Source organism: Somniosus microcephalus, unplaced genomic scaffold (genome assembly GCF_052327205.1).
Source record: "Somniosus microcephalus isolate GS21.2 unplaced genomic scaffold, FLI_Smic_1.0 unresolved_chr2, whole genome shotgun sequence".
NCBI lineage: Eukaryota > Metazoa > Chordata > Chondrichthyes > Squaliformes > Somniosidae > Somniosus > Somniosus microcephalus.
The window spans coordinates 57457244-57476547 of NW_028225180.1; the positions used below are offsets into that span (position 1 = coordinate 57457244).

The 19304-nt window shown below is 49.5% G+C and overlaps 1 pseudogene; it reads right to left on the reverse strand.

Annotated features, from left to right (window-relative positions):
• Positions 1-19304, reverse strand: part of LOC147092691 (uncharacterized) — a 75481-nt pseudogene that overhangs the window by 17117 nt on the left and 39060 nt on the right.

The window sequence follows — 19304 nt, forward strand, 5'->3', positions numbered from 1 at the left end:
CAACCTCACCTATAACGAGGACAAGTGCGTTTTCAACACCACGCGCCTCTGCATACTAGGCAGCGTGGTGGAGAATGGGGAAATCGGACCAGACCCCGACCGATTGCGCCCCTTACGGGAGCTGCCCCTGCCCAACACTCTCAAAGCCCTGAAAAGGTGCCTGGGGTTATTTTCTTATTATTCCCAATGGGTCCCCAACTACTCCGACAAAGCCCGCCCCCTCTTGAAAGCATCCTCTTTTCTGCTCTCTGCTGAGGCCCACGCCGCCTTCAAAAGCATTAAGCAGGATTTTGAGCGGGCCACGCTACAGGCAGTGGACGAGAACACTCCATTTCAAGTGGAAAGTGATGCTTCTGACTTTGTCTTCGCGGCCACCCTCAACCAGGCGGGGCGGCCCGTAGCTTTCTTCTCGAGGACCCTCCAAGGGCCCGAGATCAGACACTCCTCCGTGGAAAAGGAGGCCCAAGCCATCGTGGAGGCAGTGCGCCACTGGTGCCACTACCTAGCCGGCAAACGCTTCACCCTACTTACCGACCAGCGGTCGGTAGCGTTTATGTTCAATAATAAACAGAGGGGGAAGATCAAAAATGATAAGATTCTTAGGTGGCGGATCGAGCTCTCCACCTTCAAGCATGACATCATTTACCGGCCAGGGGCCCTTAACGAATCCTCAGATGCCCTCTCACGAGGGATGTGTGCCAGCGCCACCGGGGATCGGCTACAGACCCTCCACAACGGCCTCTGCCACCCAGAGGTCACGCGGCTGATCCACTTCATAAAGTCCCGCAACGTACCCTACTCGATTGAGGAAGTTCGGTCTCTGACCAGGAACTGCCGCACTTGCGCTGAGTGCAAGCCTCGGTTCTACCACCCTGATAGAGCCCACTTAATCAAAGCTACCCGGCCATTTGAGCGGCTCAGCTTAGATTTCAAGGGCCCCCTCCCGTCCGTCGACCGCAATGTTTACTTCCTGAACATTGTGGACGAATACTCCCAGTTCCCATTCGCCTTCCCCTGCCCAGACATGACCAGCGCCACGGTCATTAAATGCCTCAAAAGCCTGTTCTGCCTGTTCGGTATGCCGAGCTACATCCACACGGATAGGGGGGCGTCCTTCATGAGTGAAGAGCTACGCCAGTACATGCTGTCCAGGGGTATCGCCACGAGCCGTACCACCAGCTACAACCCCCGGGGTAACGGTCAAGTGGAGCGAGAGAACGGGACAGTATGGAAAGCAGTCACTCTAGCTCTAAGGACCAAGGGCCTCCCTATCTCCCGCTGGCAGGAAGTCCTCTCAGATGTGCTCCATTCGATACGGTCGCGATTGTGTACTGCCACTAATGCCACGCCTCATGAACGAATGTTTAGCTTCCCCCGGAAATCCACCTCAGGCATATCCATGCTGTCATGGCTCTCCACCCCGGGTCCGGTATTCGTGCGAAGGCATGTGAGGGGCCATAAGACGGACCCTCTCGTGGAGCCAGTGCACCTACTCCACGCCAACCCCCAATACGCGTATGTCCGGCATGCCGACGGAAGGGAGGACATCGTGTCAATAAAAGACATCGCCCCAGCCGGTAATGACAGCAACCACGGCAATAGCAGCAACAACGACCACAGCAACTCTTACCCACCCACTACTCTTTCATCACCCCCGGAAGAACATCGACCAACGGCACCCCAACCAACTACCCCTTCAACAACCCTGGCGGCACCCCTGGCAGAGACCCAGGAGGCCACCGGGAACACCCAGCCGACACCCGCGACACCACAACAGCCACGTCGGTCGCAGAGGACTACCAAACCCCCGAACAGAATAAATCTATAGAAGGGGTGAATGTGATGAAATATTCCATTCATCACTGCCTGTGACTGTGGTTGGTTTCAGGTTCCCCCTTACCATTGTATTGCCTGTGACTGTGGTTGGTTTCAGGTTTCTCCTCACCATTGTATTGTGTATTGGAATGTATGGAATGTGTTGTGTGTAGGGCTCCGCCCATACCTGGCCTCTATGTAAGCCAGCTCAGTCTGGCCTCACAGCCAGTACTGCAGACCTCCAGGGAAGATACCTCTCTCCACTTCTAAGTTAATAAAAGCCTTGTTTTGCTTGGCTAACATCGAGTCTCGGGATTATTGAGGCACATCAATCGGATCTATCAATGGGTGGTGCCATATGAGTAATAATAGGAGGGGAAATTATGGGCAATAATAGTTAAAGCTTCATCTACGCTGTCCCTTCAAGCACACACAGTTCAGTTGCGGCACGAGGTACATGCAAAGTAAAACTACCTACACTGTCCCATCAAACACTCTCAGGTCAGTGACAGCATGGGTTACGTACAGTGTAAAGCATATTCATACAGCCCATCAAAGACGCCCACGTCAGGTCCAGCACGGGGTAGATACAGAGTAAAGCTCCTTCCAAACGATCTCATCAAATACTCCCAGGCCAGGAACAGTACGTGCCACATACAAAGTAAGTCTCCCTCGACAGTGTTCCATGCAAAACTCACAGGGCAGGTACAGCATGGGTAAAAAACAGAGTAAATCCCCCTCTTTAATGTCACATCATACAGTCCAGGTTAGGTAGACAGGAGTTGGATACATTGCAAATCTCACTGTATTATCGATCTTCGAGCACAGTGGACTGAGAGACAGCATGTGGCCAATGCAGCGTACAAGCTCCTCTGACTCTACCCAATGAAGCTCGCTATCTCACATACAGCATGGTATGAATTCAGGAGAGAAACCCCCGAACATGTAATCATCACGCACTCCCAGGAGATGTATGGATTAGCTTTACATACCAGTGAATCAACCGTCAAATTACGGCATCAAAGGCCGAGCATTCTGCCAGAAATTAAACGGCCCCAAAAGCTTGTAAGTCTCTCACCTTGAAAAAAATCCTGTACTGGTAGGATTCTCAGCCTTTCCAATCATGGTTAAAGCTTCCTATTTTATGCCGTCTTATTCAATGGGAGTCTTGGTCACACCAAATCTGTTCTGTGAAACTAGTCCCTGTTAGTTCATAAAGCCAGCGTCAGTTCTTTATATAATCGGCCCGCACCACAGAAAATACTCCTGACCCCCCAAAAGTGCACGAAATCCCCCTTAGAGAGACCGCAATGGGCCTGGTGTGGGGATTGATACCATGTTGTACTGGGAGTCACTCTGGGTCTGTTGCTGCGGCCCATCTGCTGCCTTTGACCGATTCTACAATGTGGCTGGTTTGTGGAATGAAACCATGTTGTCCTGGGAGTCCCTCTGGTTCTTTTGCTGAGGCCCATGTGCTGCCTTTTGCCGATACTACAATGTGGCTGGTGTGGGGAATGAAACCATGTTGTACTGGGAGCCTCTATCAGTCTGTTGCTGAGGCCCATGTGCTGACTTTGGCAGATACTACAATGGGGCTGGTGTGGGGAATGAAACTATGTTGTATTGGGATTCTCACTGATCTGTTTCTGAGACGGATGTGCTGCCTTTGGCCGATACAACAATGGGGCTGGTGTGGGGAATGAAACCATGTTGTACTGGGAGTCTCTCTGAGTCTGTTTCTGAGTCCCATGTGCTGCCTTTGACCGATAATACAATTCCGTCGCAGCAGAGTGTTCAAGTTTGAAAATAACCGCCCGGGAGATGCTGGGTAGATTCAGATTATCTCACAATGAATGGAAATAAGTGAACTCAGAAAGTCCACCAGTGGGTGAAAGCCCTTTGCTCTGGGCTATAAAAGCCAATATTCCCCTGTCGGAATCACTGGCCATGGCGGGAGCGACTCGGCTTTGCTGAGAGTGGCCGGAGATCAGTGAATTAGGCAAAGATGGTCTGAGATCCATTGATGTTGTGGCTGAATTTCCATCAATCGGCACTGGACTTCAAGGTCCCATTTAGCTGTGGACAGACTCCAAGAGCTGTGCCCATGGGTCGGGTATTTCTGCGACTATCCCTTTGTGTCCGGAATGGTCTGTCCGGAATGTTTCCTCGCTTTAAAGAGCCGTGAAATAATCTTTCAGTACCTTGCATTCGCTGCATGGTCTGTGGGATCTACAGCCCGATCCGCTGCTGGGATCCAGTGCGTCGTCTCACGGGAGCAGTCACAACCATCAAGGCCGTACTCACAATTTTACTCCTGAACCCTCGCCTCCATGGGTTTAACTCTATGAACAGTGAGTTCAGGAATCTAATCCTTTTTAAACAGTAGTATTTCTCTTATTTGGAGTTCCAGCTCCTACACACTGAGCTAGTTTACCGGGAGTTCACTGATCAGGAGTCCTTTCATTTCTTTGCGATGGTTGTTATTTTCACCATCCTGTGATCCACAGGTCTGCAGCAGCGGTCGCGGTATGTTGTTATAATGGTTTGTGTTCCAGCTGAATATTATGTTTGAATTCATATATTTCCGGTAATTGTATGTAAATTATATTGAATATAGTTGACATCTGCTACCGCACACGAGACCCCACTCGCCCATTGAGCCAACGAGATTAACTGTAAAATTCCTTCGATTGCTCCCTGGGGCAGCTCCAGAAACTCATCAAATTGGCTCGGTGCATCACATGGTCCCTGCCTCATAGTTGGATGGTTTCAGCACTACACACTGCAATGTAATGTATCTTTCGCTGCATGTAAGGGAATCCCCTTCCTTATTGACTATCAAAATGAACAAGTTAGAGTTCCATCCAATGTTTCGCTTTAAGTGTCTTTTATCTGTAACTGCACCTTCCCAGCGAAGTATTCCGGCTTGACCTGGACCACACAGTTAGAGTGTGAATGAAGGCTCAGTCCAGTGTCAAGGGCGATAACGATGGAAATGACAATCGGGAGAGATGTATGACAGTCAGCTGATCCGATGCTGCCGGTTTACATTATCGCACAAAGTTAATATCCTCCTTTCTCAGTGCCTGGATGTCTGTGGTGGTGGGGATCGCACTCCGTGTCCAATCCCGATACTAAAACCGAGCGATACACCTCGCACCACTGCCCCCCCCCCCGCCTTGACAACGACTGACAGAAATATGCTGGAAGGATGGTCATTCTCACTCCCTCTACATTGAGTGTAGAATGATGCATTTCTTTTGAACAAAATGTCGACAAAGCTCTCCAATATAAAAATAATAGGAACAGCTCACAACATTTCCCCACAATAAGCTGTGAGATTTATTTCAGTGTCCCCGTTACTGACCTCTTATCCCTTTTTCTCACAGCGAACCTACTGACAATGGTGATTCTCTCCAGGCGACCCTGCGCCCTTTCCAAATGTATCTCTGTCTACATGGTGACCATTGCAACAGCTGATCTACTGGTCACGATCCTCAATGTAATAGTGTATCAGATTTGTACAAATCACTTACCACGTTCCTTCCTGTCCTACACTGCCGTTTTTAAGATCATTACTTACATCATTTCTATCAGCCTGGATATGTCAATGTGGTTTACAATCTTGTTCACATTTGGCCGATTTCTAGCCTTATGTTGTCAGAGGTTCAAAACAAGTTATTGCAGAGTGAAACTCGCGGCTGTGGCTATAACAACGATCTCTGTCTTGATCTATTTACAAAGCAGTCCAGATTTAATTGCCTATAAACCTGATCGAGTAATTATAAAAATTCATTGGGGTTTTTACCCTGGACTGGAATATTTTCCATCACCTGCAGGTGTCGTGTTCTCCTGGTTACAAGGTATTTTAACGATTTTGATTCCTTTAATTTTGATATTACTGTTTAATTTTTTTACAAACAGACGTTATTTAATGGCCAGTAGAGACCGCAGAGGCCTCAAGAGTTACAGTAGTGAGAATCAGAGGGCTCCAGAGATGGAGAGCTGGAGCAAATCCATCATTTTACTGTTCACTGTATCGGGCAGTTTAATATTGTTGTGGCTGACATCTGCCAGAAGTTTTTTAACTGACAAACCCCGCTCATCAGCCACCCGATTATACATCTCCTGCACAGGTCACCACAGAAAGTGGGTTTATGCTCATGTATTTGAGTTCCTGTACAAACACTTGTATTTATGCAGCTACAGAAACTAAATTCAGGGAAGACCTGAAGAAGGTGGTGAAATCTCCTAGAATATTTATTCTGATTTTGGTTAAATTAATGTAACATTAAAGCATAGCTTCCTATCCTAACTAGAGTTAAATTACAGCCCATGTTCCATTTTGGAATGACTGTCTTTTTGTTAGGACGAAAGCCAATTATTGCTGTGAAAATGAGCAGGAATCAGGGAACATTTCTTCCAATTTGTGCCGGGTGTTTGATGTCTGCTGCTTTCTCAGGGCGAACATAGTCGATTCCCGTTAAAACTGCACCCTTCCCGCTCAACATTCAAAGGGGTTTTATATAAATGCAAGTTGTTGTTGTAGTCTAATTGATAAGAGATTTTTTGCTGAGCTCAGTCAATAACATCATTATATACAATAATATGATTCACAAATGAAGCTGGTTATTAATGCCATTAAAAAGCAAACCAAACTCTAGTTGTTATTTCTAGAGGAATAGAGTTGCTAATCAGTCATGGCCTAGAAATTCAGTGGCCTGCGCCACCAGTTTGCACCCAAAGAGGGCACTCAGTGGCTTTTGCGCCACTGGCCACACCTGCCGCGAAATTTACCGGGGCGCTACTGGCGGCGTTAGCCTATAGCGCTGCGCCACCGCCGATGACGTCATCGGTGTGCGCAGCACCCTGCTCCAGCCCTGATGACCATATTTGGTCGCGCCCGCCTCTTCAGCGCCGGCGGCAAATAGCGGCCGGTACACAGGGCCTACCTGTGGCGGTAGTGGCGCTAGTTAAGGTGGAGGTGCGGCCGGCCACTTTGTCGGCAGCTGCCTGCCAGCACCTCCATCCCCGGCCTCCTACACCCACCCCCGGTGGCATTGCCGACTGTTTCCCGAGAGCCTGGCACTTCTCCTTGGTGCCGGGCTCATTTGCCGGCACTCGCGAGCGGGGATCGCGCTGTTGCAGGCACCTTCCCCTTAGCAGTGGGAGGAAGGCCTGCAGTACCGCAGCCTGCCATGCTGCAGCGTGTGGCGCTGCGGCCCTTAGCGCGCAGATCTTCAGTTTCAGCACCCCAAGCGGGAGCGGGAAGCCTCGATTAGCGGCCCGCTTCCATTTGGGGCGCAGAAACTGAATATCTGGACGGCGCAAGTGGCTCCGCTCGCAGCGGTAATTCCGGCGCCCAGGCGAGCTTGGCGCCCCAAATGGCGCCCAACTGAATTTTTAGCCCATAATGTTTAACTCGTATCGAACCTTGGTTTGACCACACTTCGAGTTTTGTGCAGATTTCTGGTCTCAATATTATACACAAAGACATAAAGACAATGGAGGATGTGTAAATAACGATTTTCTGCGATGACACGAGAACTGAGAGTGCATACCTACCAGGAAAGATTGTACAGACGAGGGGTTTTTTCAGCAGGAAAGAAAAGGCTGAGGGGTGACCTGATAGTGTTCTTTAAGATTATGAAAGGGTTTCGTTGGTAGATATAGGGGAAATGTTTCCACTTGCGGGGGAGTACAGAACTAGGGAGCATAAATAGAAGAGTCACTAATAAATCCAACAGGGAGTTCAGGAGAAACTTCTTTACCCAGAGAGTGGTGAGAATGTGGAATTCGCTGCCACATGAAATAGTTGAAGCGAATAACATAGATGTCCAAAGGGGAAACTGGATAGGCACATTTGGGAGAAAGGGATAGAAGGATATGTTGATGTGGTTAGAAGAAGAGGGGTGGAAGTAGGCTCGTGGGGAGCATTAACGGCGGAATGAACCTGTTGGACCGCATGACCTGTTTCTCTGCTGCAAAAACTATGTAATACTCTGAAAGAACAGGCATGATTGAGATTCAGCAGTGGAGTAGACCACGTGGGCGTTAGCGTTAACTGCCTCACACCGCGGGTACTGGAATGAGGCGCTCAGTTTAATTAACAGATAAAGTTTCCTTTAGTGTAGAAACGACGTCTTACAATGGTGGTTATCTATAATTCTGTAATCTCAGTGTGAATGTTGCAGACGCTGGTCTCCCCATCAGACTCTGCCCCCACCCCCATTGTCTCCTGGACTAATAGAACGGGGACTGCCACCTGATCAGTGTCTAATGAAGGAGACTGTAGGAACTTAACTCGTCAATGTCACATTAAACATCTTTGTTCACAGATATTAACTGACAATCTCAACTGGCCAACACAGTGGAGTGCTATGACAGGAGAAAAGGGTACACGAACCAACCAGTCCTAGGTTGCATTTACAATCTACCCTAACAATTAATTGCAATCAATTTACCTGCACCTTCTCTGGATCACTTCAGCCTATTTTTATTCATCCATCTATCGTTATTGATAAAGAATGAGTAAAATAATTCTCCTCATAGGAAGTTGAATACTAAGTTTAATATAATTATGTAATAAATAATTGTATCGATTCCCACGTAGCGGGAGAGAGAGCAATCTATAAAATGAGCTGTTTGTAATTAGTATGACATTTTTAAAAGCCTACGATAATGAGCTCAGAACCGTAAACTTTTGAGCTGATGAACTCTATTTAAGGCAGGGGTCAGACAGCAGGCTGGGATTTTAATTCCATCAGTCAGCAATGCATCTGAACCCCGCTCCAATCCTGAGAAGGTGATCTGTCATCAATCACATCATCTAATATCAGCAAGTAAAATAGACAACAAAGGAGTGAACAAGTTAACCATTGGTGTTCAGGAAAGACAGCGAAGGAAAGTAATGAGGTGGAGTGGCGGTGATGAGTAAGGAGAATATTAAACTGCTGGAGATAGGATGTCCTGGAAGGGTCAAGGACAGAATCTATCTGGTTAGAGCTAAGAAACAGTGGAGGTGCCATTACAGTACTAGGTGTATTCTATAGGCCATCAACCAGTAGGAAGGATATAGAGGGGCAAATTTGCAGGAAAATTACAGAGAGCTGCAAGAACTATATAATAGTGATAATGGGGACATCAGTTATCCTAATATAGACTGCGATAGTACTATTGTAAAGAGGGGGTAGGATTTCTGAATTGTGTTCTTTCTTGATTAGCACGCTTCTCACTCAACGAACAAGGAGGCATTGCTGCATCTGGTTCAGGGGAAAGAGGTGGGTCAAGTGGAGCAATTGTCATGGGGCATTTTTAGGGAAAATTGGTCATAGTATCATGAGGTTTCGATTAGATATGGAAAAGGACAGGGAGAAATCTAGAGTGAAAAAATTTAATTGGTGGAAGGCCAGTTTCATTGGGTTGAGAATGGATCTGGTAAATTGGAATCAAAGATTGGAAGGCCAAACTGTAATTGAACATGGGCTGCAATAAAATAAGAGATGGTTCGGGTATAGTCGAGGTACATTCCCACGAGAGGGAGATGTAGGTTTACTAAAATCAGAACTCCATGGATGATGAAACAGATGGTGAGTAAGATGAAGCAGAAAAAGTGTGCGCATGTCAGAAGTTATGTGAAGAGAACAAGTGATAATCAGGCTGAATATAGAAAGTTCAGAGGGAAAGATAAAAAGTAAATAAGAACGGACAAGAGAGAGTGTGAGAAAGACTGGCAGAACACATTAGAAGGAATAAAAATTCTTCTATATGCATATAAATAGTAAAGGGATCGTATGCGGAGCGGTGGGGGTGATTAGGGACCTAAAAGAAGATCTAGGCATGGAGGCAGTGGGCATGGTTGATGTACAAAATGAGTAATTTGCATCTGTCTTTACCAAGAAAGAAGTGGCTGCCAAAGTCATCGCGAAAGAGGAGGTAGTTGAGATACTGGATGGGATAAAACAAAATTGTTAAAGTGGAGGTGCTAGAAAGGCTGTCTGTACTTAAAGTAGACATTTCTCCATGAGGGATGCGATGCATCCTAGGATGCTGAGAGAGTTAATGGTGGAAATTGCGCAGCTACTGGCCATAATCTTCCAATCCTCCATAGATACGGGGCTGGTGCCAGAGGGCTGGATAATTCAAATGTTACACCTTTGTTCAAGGAAGGGTGTAAGGATAAATCCAGAAACTAAAGGCGAGTCAGTTTAACCTCGGTCGTGGGGAAGATTTACAGAACGATAATCCAGGACAACCTCAATGGGACAAGTGTGGATTAATTAAGGAAAGCCAGCACGGATTTGTTAAAGGCAAATTGTGTTTAACTAACTTGAATGAGTTTTTTGATGAGTTAACAGAGAGGGTTGATGAGGGCAATGCGGTTGATGTGGTGTACATGGACGTCCAAAAGGCTTCTGATACAGTACAACACAATAGGCTTGTCAAGAAAGCTGAAGCCCATGTCATAAAAGGGACAGGGACAGCATGCATATGAAATCGGCTAAGTGACAGGAAACTGGGAGTAGTGGCGAAAGTTTGTTTTTTGGACTGGAGGAAGTTACACAGTGGTGTTCCCCAGGGGTCGGTTCTAAGATCACTGTTTTCCTTGATATATATTAATGTGGTAAACCACTGTTTGTATTCCTGTTTGTCCTGTTTGTATTTCACTGTGTACATGCCTGGACATGCCTCGGCTGACTCCTCCCACAGGTCCTAGTATAAAGGTGACTGCTCCCCAGCCCTTTGTTTCCTGGACCGGTCGACCACGCGAGGCAGACCTCCATTCTGTTGTTAATAAAAGCCTTGAGTTACTCTTCTAACTCTCAGTCTTTTATGAGTAATTGATAGCGCATCAATTTTATTAACAACATTTTTATAATGGAGAAGATCCTCACACCAGCATGCCTGGACTTAGATCATCGGGAGGCGGACTCATCCACCAAGTTTACTCACTGGCTTAAGTGTTTCGAAAAATTCCTGACCGCCTCCGAAGCGATCAAATCGGACGAGGACAAACTGGATGTCCTGACCTCCAAAGTGAACCACCGAGTGTACTCGGTCATCCAAGACGCGACCTCGTACGCGGACGCTATCAAGCTCCTCAAGGACCAGTACACGCGCCCAGTGAACGAAGTGTACGCCAGGCACCTCCTGGGGAGTCGTAAACAACAACCTGGGGAATCGACCGTGGAATACCTTCAGGCACTGTCTTTGCTTGGCCGGGCCTGTGGTTGTAAGGATGCAAAGGCCGCCGTGTACACAGAGGAACTTATCCGGGATGCTTTTGTAGCGGGCCACAGATCCAATTACACCCGACAGCGACTGTTGGAGCAGAGTAACCTCGACCTCAACAAGGCCTCTGAACTCGCACTATCGTTGGATGCAGCCTACCAGGGCATGGATGCCTACTCCTCTGCACCGTGGATGCCGCGGGGAATAACAGCCTGGGACACGGTAGGACCGCCTCATAGCGCCGTGCCACCCCAGCCACACCCCAACAACGGCCCAACTACCGCAGCAGTGTCCCAAGGCCAGACAGCAGTGCCCCAAGGCCAGAAATGCTACTTCTGTGGCCAGGCAAAACACCCCAGAGCGTGCTGCCCGGCGAAAAACGCGATCTGCTCGGGCTGCGGGAAGAAGGGACACAACGCTAGCGTCTGCAGGGCCAAAGCCACCCCGAACCCCAGCAGCGCCGTGTGTGGGCCATGCGGGCCGCCATCTTGGGCCTCCCCGGCCATGTGCGAATCACCGGTACAGCAGCCATTTTGGACGCCTCCAGCCACATGGGGATCATGGACGCCGCCATCTTGGATGACAGCTGGGACGCAGCAGGCCCCCGACACCGCCTCATCTGATACCCGCAGTGACACACCGACCCCTACGCTGGCATCCGTTACACTGGACCAAGCGAGAGCGCACCAACTGGCGAGTTCCACAATGGACATTAAGGTAAATGGTCGCGATACAATCTGCCTTTTTGACTCTGGGAGCACGGAGAGCTTCATCCACCCCGACACGGTGCGGTGTTGCTCTCTCCCAGTCCTGCCTGCGCAACAGCGGATTTCTATGGCCTCCGAGTCCCAGTCGGCGGACATCGGCGGCTACTGCGTGGTGACACTCGTAGTAGATGGGACCGTGTAAGATCATTTTAAACTTCTGGTCCTGCCTGACCTCTGTGCTGCCGTCCTGCTGGGGTTAGATTTTCAGTGTCACCTTAAAAGTGTTACGATGGTGTACGGTGAACCCCTACCCCCACTCACAGTCCGCAGCCAGCAGCTTCCAAATTGCCTGCCGCGCACCAGGTGCAACCTCTCCACACACAGAGTCATCCCCCCACCACTGTTTGCTAACCTCACCCCCGACTGTAAGCCCATCGCCACAAAGAGCAGGCGATACAGTGCCGGGGACAGGGTTTTCATTAAAACCGAAGTGGAGCGGCTCCTGAAAGAAGGGATTATTGAGGACAGCACCAGCCCCTGGCGAGCCCAGGTTGTGGTCGTTAAGACCGGCGAGAAGCAGCGCCTGGTCATCGACTACAGCCAGACAATAAAACGCTACACCCTGCTGGACGCCTACCCACTCCCCCGTATAGCTGATATGGTCAACCAGATCGCGCAGTACCGCGTCTTCTCGACCATTGACCTGAAATCAGCGTACCACCAGCTCCCCATCCGCCCTGAGGACCGCCAGTACACTGCCTTTGAGGCAAACGGCCGCCTCTATCACTTCCTTAGGGTTCCCTTCGGCGTCACCAACGGGGTCTCCGTCTTCCAAAGGGAGATGGACTGGATGGTAGACCAAAATGCGTTGCAGGCCACTTTCCCATATCTGGACAATGTGACCATCTGCGGCCGTGACTTGCAGGACCATGACGCAAACCTCGAAAAATTCCTCCGCACCGCCCAACTCCTAAACCTGACATATAACAAGGAGAAGTGCATATTCCGCACAAACCGCCTCGCCATCCTTGGCTGTGTTGTGGAACACGGAGTCATCGGCCCCGACCCCGACCGGATGCGTCCCCTTATGGATCTTCCACTGCCCCACTGCCTCAAGGCCCTGAAGAGGTGCCTAGGGTTTTTCTCCTATTACGCCCAGTGGGTCCCCTACTATGCGGACAAGGCCCGTCCGCTGATCAAGTCCACCTCTTTTCCCTTGACGGCAGAGGCCCGCTTAGCCTTCCACCGTATCAAGGAGGACATTGCCAAAGCCACCATGCACGCAGTGGACGAATGCATCCCCTTCCAGGTGGAAAGCGATGCGTCCGACTTTGCCCTGGCCGCTACCCTGAATCAGGTGGGGAGACCCGTGGCCTTCTTTTCACGAACCCTCCAAGGCCCGGAGACCAAACACTCCGCTGTTGAGAAGGAGGCCCAGGCGATTGTGGAGGCTGTGCGTCATTGGAGGCACTACCTGGCCGGAAAACGATTTACCCTGCTCACTGACCAGCGTTCAGTTGCTTTTATGTTTAACAACAAGCAGAGGGGCAAAATCAAAAATGACAAGATCTTGAGGTGGAGAATCGAAATTTCCACCTTCAACTACGAGATCTTGTACCGGCCCGGGAAGCTAAATGAACCCCTGGATGCGCTATCGCGTGGCACCTGCGCCAGCGCGCAGATCGATAGACTGCGGGCCCTCCACAATGACCTCTGCCACCCGGGGCTCACCAGGTTCTTCCACCTCATAAAGGCCCGCAACCTGCCTTACTCTATTGAGGAGGTCAGGACCATGACCAGGAACTGCCAAGTCTGCGCTGAGTGCAAACCGCACTTTTATAGACCAGACAGGGCCCACCTGATAAAAGCCACTCGCCCCTTCGAGCGCCTGAGCGTTGATTATAAAGGGCCTCTCCCCTCCTCCGACCGCAATGTGTACTTCCTCAATATTATTGATGAGTACTCCCGTTTCCCGTTCGCCTTCCCCTGCCCGGACATGACCAGTGCCACAGTCATTAAATGTCTGAACAACCTCTTCACCCTGTTCGGCTTCCCCAGCTATATCCATAGCGACCGGGGCTCATCGTTTATGAGCGACGAACTCCGTCAGTACCTGCTAACTAGGGGTATTGCCACAAGCAGGACCACCAGTTACAACCCTCGGGGGAACGGACAGGTGGAAAGAGAAAATGCGACAGTTTGGAAGGCCGTCCTGCTAGCCTTAAAGTCTAGGGGCCTTCCAACCTCCCGCTGGCAGGATGTGCTCCCCGATGCGCTCCACTCTATTCGGTCACTGCTCTGCACTGCCACTAACGCCACCCCTCATGAGAAAATGTTTGTCTTCCCAAGGAAGTCCACATCGGGGACATCGCTACCGCCATGGCTGACGTCCCCAGGGCCGGTCCTACTGAGAAGACTCGTGCCGACCCATAAAACCGACCCCCTGGTCGAGAGGGTCGACCTCCTCCACGCCAACCCCCAGTTTACTTACATCGCATACCCGGACGGGCGGGAGGACACAGTCTCCATAAGAGACCTTGCACCCTCGGGGGCCGCAGTAACCCACTACCCACTACCACCCCTCCCCACGATCCGATATCCAGCCCCAGCAGACGGCAGGCCTTGGCCCCGCGACCCGCTCGACATCTACGAGGACGACACGCCTGTGCCACAGCCTACGCTGGACTCGACGCCGGAAGCTTCACTACCCCTGCCATCGCCACGCCGATCACAGTGGCAGACATGACCTCCGGAGAGACTCCAATACACTAACTTTTAATACACTTCTCCCCGCCGGACTCAATTTTAAACAAGGGGTGAATGTGGTAAACCACTGTTTGTATTCCTGTTTGTCCTGTTTGTATTCCACTGTGTACATGCCTGGACATGCTTCGCATGACTCCTCCCACAGATCCTAGTATAAAGGTGACTGCTCCCCAGCCCTTTGTATCCTGGACCGGTCGACCACGCGAGGCAGACCTCCATTCTGTTATTAATAAAAGCCTTTAGTTACTCTTCTAACTCTCAGTCTTTTATGAGTAATTGATAGCGCATCAATTAATGACTTGGATTTGGGTATACAGGGCACAAGTTCAAAATTTGCAGGTGACCCAAAACCTGGAATAAAATCAACAATGAGGAGGATAGTGATAGACTTCAAGAGGAGAGCAGAAAAGCTGGTGGAATGGACGGATGCATAGCAGATGGAAATGTAATGCAGGAAAGTGTGAAGTGGTACATGTTGGTAGGAAGAACGAGGAGAGACAATATAAACTAAAGGGTACAATTCTAAGGGGCTGCAACATCCTGGGGTTATACGTGCTCAAATCGTTGAAGGTGGCAGGGCAGGTTGAGAAAGCAATTAAAAAAGTATTCAGGATCCTGGGCTTCATAAATAGAGGCACAGAGCACAAAAGCAAGGAAGTTATGATGAAACTTTATAAAATACTGGTCCGAGATCGACTGGAGTATTGTGTTCAATTCCTGGCACCACACTTTAGGAAGGATGTGGAGGCCTTGGAGAACGTTCACAGTAGGTTAATAAGAATGGTTCCAGGGATGAGTGATATAATTTACATGGATAGGCCGGAGAAGCTGGGGTTGTTCTCCTTAGAGCAGAGAAGATTTAATATAGGTGTTCAAAATCATGAGGGTTCTAGACAGAGTAGATAGCGAGTAACTGTTCTCATTATTGGACGCGTCGAGAACCAGAGGACAAACATTTAAGGTGACTGGCAGAAGAACCAAAGGCCACAGGCGGAAATACTTTTATACGCAGTGAGTGGTTAGGATCTGGAATGCATTGCCTGTAATGGTGGTCGAGGCAGATTCAATCGTGGCTTTTAAAAGGAATTGGATATGTATGTAAAGGTAAAAACTGCAGGGCCTAGAGTAAGTGCGAGGGAGTGGGTCTAGCTGAAGTGCTCTTGCAGCGAGCAAGCACGGGATCGACGGGACAAATGGCCTCCCAATGTAACGTAACCCTTCAATGATACGATGATTCTGTGATTCAACAGCTTAATCCCAGTTTGCCGGGAACGTTCATCACTTTCTAGGAAGAGGGGATATCCCCAGACCAGGAATACACACAGGGGAGTATGGAGCAGCTGAGGGAGGGAGGAGGTGAACTCAGACAAGGAATACACACAGGGAGTTTGGAGCAGGCGAGGGAGGGTGAGGATGGCCCCAGGTTTAGAATACACTCAGGGGGGGTTGGAGCAGGTGAGGGGGGGAGGAGAAGTCCCCAGGCAAGGTATATACACAGGTGGATTTGAAGCAGGGGAGGGAGGAAGTGGAGTGGATGGGGAAGGAGTCCATCACACGTCAGAATTGCTCCTTTGGTGTGAGCTGTGGATAGAAGTGATCTGTTTCACCGGGTGATGCTCTTGGGCCAGCCCTGTGTATGGCCTGTGAGTGGGATCAGTGTTTATGATTATATCAAACTGCAGTAATATTCTCAACAAATATTAAGGATTCAAATCAAAAAACAGGTCCCTGGAAAGATCCTGAACAAAGCAGTCCGAAACTGGACAGCATTAGTCCGGATAACATGAGAATATGCAGAAAGACAGGGCATACAAGAGTGATATACCAACCTGTCAAAGGCATAGAGGAGGAGCTCCAACCTGCAGTCTACAAACTGCTCACTTGGCTGGGCGAGTCCCAATGTGGAGTATGTCTCGGTTGGTGGGTCTTTGGGTGGGGTGGTCTCTGGGTGGTGTGGTATTGGGTGGGTGTGTCTCTGGGTGGGTTGCATCTCGATTAGTTGGACCCTGGACAAGTGGATCACTGGGTGGGGTAATATTTGGATTGGTGGGTCCCAGGGTGGTTTCTGTCTCGATTGGTGGGTAGCTGGGTGGGTGGGATTCTGTGTTGTCTGGTGTTTGGATGGTGGTCAAGTTTGGGAGACACAAGGGTGGATGAGCCCCAATTAAAATCATCCCCCTCTCTGGAGGAAAAACCTCTCAGTCTTGTTTCTCCTGTGTGTCATCAACTTCTTTCTTGTCACTCAATCATTTCTTCTTCAGTTCCTCTGGTTTATAACGGGGATTGGATGGTATATAGTGTTGCAGAGAGATTGCCCGTAAATCTGAGTGAGAGAGAGGGAGCCTGGACACGTTCTGTTTCTTTAATAACTGTACTTTGTTTTACTCAATTTAGTTTTGCCATCTAGTGCCGATTATATTTGAAAATTGCCATGAAAAGATACAGGAAATGAACATTTGGGCAAGAGGACTATTGGACAAGATCCTCGCCAGGAGGAGCCTTTCCGTTCCTCCTCCAGCAGGGACTGGCCGAGATCTCCTCCAGAGGCGACTTACTGAGACCTTCTGCAGAGGGGACTGACCAAGACCTCCTCCAGAGGGGACTGACTGAGACCTCCTCCAGAGGCGACTGACTGAGACCTCCTCCAGAGAGGACTGACCAAGGCCTTCTCCAGAGGGAGCTGAGCGAGACCTCTTCCAGAGGAAAATGAACGAGGCCTCCTCCAGAGGGGACTGACCGAGACTTCCTCCAGAGGGGGCTGAGCGAGACCTCGTCCAGAGGAGAATGAACGCGGCCTCCTCCTGATGGGACTGACTGAGACGTCCTCCAGAGGGGACTGACCACGACCTCCTCCAGAGGGGACTGACTGAGACCTCCTCCAGAGGGGACTGACCGAGACATCCTCCAGAGGGGACTGACCGAGACCTCTTCCAGAGGAGAATGAACGAGGCCTCCTCCAAAGGTGACTGACCAAAACCTCCTCCAGAGGGGACTGACGGAGACCTCCTCCAGAGGGGATTGACCGAGACCTCCTCCAGAGGGAACTAACCGAGACCTCCTCCAGAGGGAACTGAGCGAGACCTCTTCCAGAGGAGAATGAACGAGGCCTCCTCCAGAGGGGACTGACCGAGACCTCCTCAAGAGGGGACTGACCGAGACCTCCTCCAGAGGGGACTGACCGAGACTTCCTCCAGAGGGGGCTGAGCGAGACCTCCTCCAGAGAGAACTGACCGAGACTTCCTCCAGAGGGGGCTGAGCGAGACCTCTTCCAGAGGAGAATGAACGAGGCCTCTTCCAGACGGGACTGACCGAGACATCCTCCAGAGGGGACTGACCACGACATCCTCCAGAGGGGACTGACTGAGACCTCCTCCAGAGGGGACTGACAGAGACCTCCTTCCGAGGGGACTGACCGAGACCTCTTCCAGAGCAGAATGAACGAGGCCTCCTCCAAAGGTGACTGACCGAAACCTCCTCCAGAGGGGACTGATGGAGACCTCCTCCACTGGGGATTGACCGAGACCTCCTCCAAAGGGGACTGACCGAGATCTCCTCCAGAGGGGACTGACTGTGTACTCCTCCAGAGGGGACTGACCGAGACCTCCTCCAGAGGTTGTAAATATAGTAGGAATATAGTTGGGTGATTGTCTTGTGAACTCGCTGCTGTTTCCTGTCGCTTTGTTTAAAGAAGGGACCCAGTGCCAAACCGAGGATCCAGCAGTAGGAAGGATTGTAGCACATGGTGTACAGGATCTCGTTCACCTCCACGTGTTTATAAACAGCTGTTGCCACCGTGTGATCTTCAAAAAACGTGTTGAAATATTCCTTCCGCTCTTTACCAACAAATCGCAGGATTTCAGCCTTGAAACTGATCTCAGCTTTTTCCAATAAATGTAATGCAGTGGGCGGCTAGTCACTAGCACTGAACATCCTGGGAACAGTTTATGCTGTATTAAACTGTACACAATGTCAGACACCTCACACCAGTCTTCGGGATCTGTGCACATGTGCTGAGGTTCTGTATTTCTCCGATTGTCAGCAAAATCGATCCTGTACTTGAATTCATCCAGACCATCGAATATGAACAGCAAACTCTCTGGGTTCTTCCAGACCTCTCCCAGAAAATTTCCAAAGTAACGATACAGATCCAGGATCAGATTCCTCAGGTTTATTCTACAGTTAATAGCGTTCAAATCCCGCAATTTAAAGCTGTAACCAAATTGAAAGTGTGGTTATATTTTCCCAGTGGCCCAGTCATGAACAATCTTTTTCGTACCATTGTTGTTTTTCCAATCCCTGGCACTCCGCTCACTGCTGCTGGACTCCCAGATTTGATTTTTCTCGGGGAACAACTGCCCTGGCACAATTGATCAGATCGAATTTTCTCCAGTTCTCTCCTGAAATGTTTCTCACTCCAGTCTTCATTGTTTCGGCCTCTTGCCAGCAGTTCATATTCTACAAGTGTCCGATCTTGAACAGTAGAATTGAGCGTTAGCTCAGCGTATCGATCAACCAGCCTGAAAATCTTAACATTCTCCTTTATTAGGATAGTGTTCACTCTCAGTGTTTCAGTTTGTACCCAGCGTGTTTCCTTGTGTTTCTGTTGAACATCTTCAATTAAAACAGCCAGAACTTTCTTCCTAATGTTAATTGATTTGACTTAAAAGCAATTGCTTAATCCGATTTCAATATTCAGTAAACTGTTGCGAAATATAATTCACAGCTTCAACAGAGGTGTGCGTAGAAATTAAAACTCAGCTAATGGAAACAGCGCTTGAAAATGAA